The 2,500-nt window shown below is 55.1% G+C and overlaps 1 non-coding gene across 1 annotated transcript in view; it reads right to left on the bottom strand.

The window, feature by feature from the left end:
- LOC126313769 (small subunit ribosomal RNA) overlaps nt 1-223 on the bottom strand; it is a 1,893-nt gene extending 1,670 nt beyond the window's left edge. Inside the window, exon 1 of the ribosomal RNA XR_007555386.1 lies at nt 1-223. This exon is cut by the window's left edge and continues 1,670 nt beyond it. This is a non-coding gene — a ribosomal RNA (small subunit ribosomal RNA).
- Between the last annotated feature and the right edge of the window lie 2,277 nt (nt 224-2,500).

Below are 2,500 nucleotides of genomic sequence, written 5' to 3'. Positions count from 1 at the left end.
TTTTGATCTAATAAAAGCGTCCCTTCCATCTCTGGTCGGGACTCTGTTTGCATGTATTAGCTCTAGAATTACCACAGTTATCCAAGTAACGTGGGTACGATCTAAGGAACCATAACTGATTTAATGAGCCATTCGCGGTTTCACCTTAATGCGGCTTGTACTGAGACATGCATGGCTTAATCTTTGAGACAAGCATATGACTACTGGCAGGATCAACCAGGGAGCTGCGTCAACGAGAGCTGAGCAGCCGGCCGCCCGGGAGTGTGTCCCGAGGGCCCGCGCGAACACGCAAGCGTCCGCTCAATTATTCTGCAAACAGGAGGAGGCTGAGCTCCCCTGCACGATACACCTCGAAACCCTCTCAGGTCCCGGCGGTGCGCAGCGCCGTCCTAAGTACTTGGTCGGGTTCGAGAGAGGCGCAATCGCCCGGAGATAGGCGAGTAGACGCTTTCAGTGCGAACACCCGTGCTCCCAACTGAGCTTGCCGCTGCCGACAGAGGCCCGGGAGCGTGCTGTCGTGGCATTGCCGGCGGGAAACAACACGCGCCACCTACGGTGACCGGCAGCTCCAACGCCAGCGCCACAGAAGGGCAAAGCCCCACTTGGGTGCAGAAGCGAACTCTCCCAGCACAGCGCACGCGCCAACACGTCCGCAGAGCTGCGATACAAACCACCTGCGAGAACCGCTGGGGGCGACCGAGCAGCAGACGGCGTCGCGACGCCGAGTGCCGGGCGGCGGCGCATCCTCAACGCACACAGTCCGCAATCGGACCAGCACACTGCAGATGTCCACCGCGCTTCGCACCGGGCTCGGCAGAACCCACTTTGGCCGCCTGGCGCCGCGCGCAGGGTGCGCCGGCGCATAGCTGGGACGCCAGCCGGGCCCGTCGGCCGGCGCTCCTGCCACTGGGCGCCCCCCACCAGCCGGCTGTAGTGCGTGCGCTCACGCAGCGCGCGGCCAGCACGCCGGGCGGCCCCCCCTCACCGGCCGGGGACTGTCCCGCCAAGCCACAGCCTCGTATCGCTTCATACCCACATGGCCAACTCAGGTTCGGGGGCATGGCGGGTACCGCCGAAACAACCGGTTCACAGATGTACCGATCGTCGCTATCACCGATGCACCTGCAGCGCGAACAACCGCTCAACAACTGATTTCCAGTTCATTTGCGGATCTTTGGCAGCAAACGTATACGTCAATCTACATTTGCGAAATCTACGATTCTGGCATGCCTGCATGTTATGTGTCACGACACGCTACATCAGCCCACATACACACTGCGGCATGTACACGAGAGAACACGTGGAAGATGGTCCGCGCACGTGTGCAATGTCCCTTGCGCGGTCGACTGTCAACCGGCCTCTGTAGCATGTCGCAGATGTGGAACGCGGTCCACCGTGCTATCATGTTGTGTGGGGCAATACGATTAAATAGGAAAACCCTCGTCGCTACATCAACAGACGGCTCACGCTGATTCCCGGCAGAGGGAGGAGGGGGGGGGGGCCAACATGCAATACTTTCGTCCGTACCTACTTACCACATGTCTGTACGGCGTACAACAGTGCAATCTCGCTGTAATGGGGAGACGAGACAAGTAGCATCGTGCACAACATATGGCCCTTATGATTCGCCATTGTAGGGCGCAGCCGGTGTACGGTCAAGCATGTGCCACATTATGTCACTCAGTACGTAACGACGGATGATCAGTGTGGGTTACGCGTACATCAGCGGACAGTCCACACAGGCCGTACCACAACGTACACTGACTGCATCGACAACCGAATGCAACTGAACAGCTGCAAGGCTCATTTCACAAACAAACGCCTGACCGACCAGCTTGGAAGGGCAGGAGGGGAGGGCGATATTCGTTCTGTAGCGGTACACCCTTCCAGTGGTTAGCGGGACTGTGTAGAAAGTACGCAACACTCGAAAGACCTTTATGTGAGGGTACGCACCATGGCATCAAGAAATACACATGACACCAGAGGATCCAAGCAGTGAACTATGTTCAGAGGGTTGCTGTTAGGCAAAGCTACATTCCTGTGACGTTACATGTGACAGTTAAGGTGCAGTGTAAGTTAGGTTAAGGTGCAGTGTAAGTTAGGTTAAGGTGCAGTGTAAGTTAGGTTAAGGTGCAGTGTAAGTTAGGTTAAGGTGCAGTGTAAGTTAGGTTAAGGTGCAGTGTAAGTTAGGTTAAGGTGCAGTGTAAGTTAGGTTAAGGTGCAGTGTAAGTTAGGTTAAGGTGCAGTGTAAGTTAGGTTAAGGTGCAGTGTAAGTTAGGTTAAGGTGCAGTGTAAGTTAGGTTAAGGTGCAGTGTAACTTAGGTTAAGGTGCAGTGTAACTTAGGTTAAGGTGCAGTGTAACTTAGGTTAAGGTGCAGTGTAACTTAGGTTAAGGTGCAGTGTAACTTAGGTTAAGGTGCAGTGTAACTTAGGTTAAGGTGCAGTGTAAGTTAGGTTAAGGTGCAGTGTAACTTAGGTTAAGGTGCAGTGTAACTTAGGT

Source organism: Schistocerca gregaria, unplaced genomic scaffold (genome assembly GCF_023897955.1).
Source record: "Schistocerca gregaria isolate iqSchGreg1 unplaced genomic scaffold, iqSchGreg1.2 ptg000499l, whole genome shotgun sequence".
Taxonomy (NCBI): Eukaryota; Metazoa; Arthropoda; class Insecta; order Orthoptera; family Acrididae; genus Schistocerca; species Schistocerca gregaria.
The sequence above is the reverse complement of the archived record's forward strand: the minus strand, read 5'-3'. Positions and strand labels throughout refer to the sequence as shown.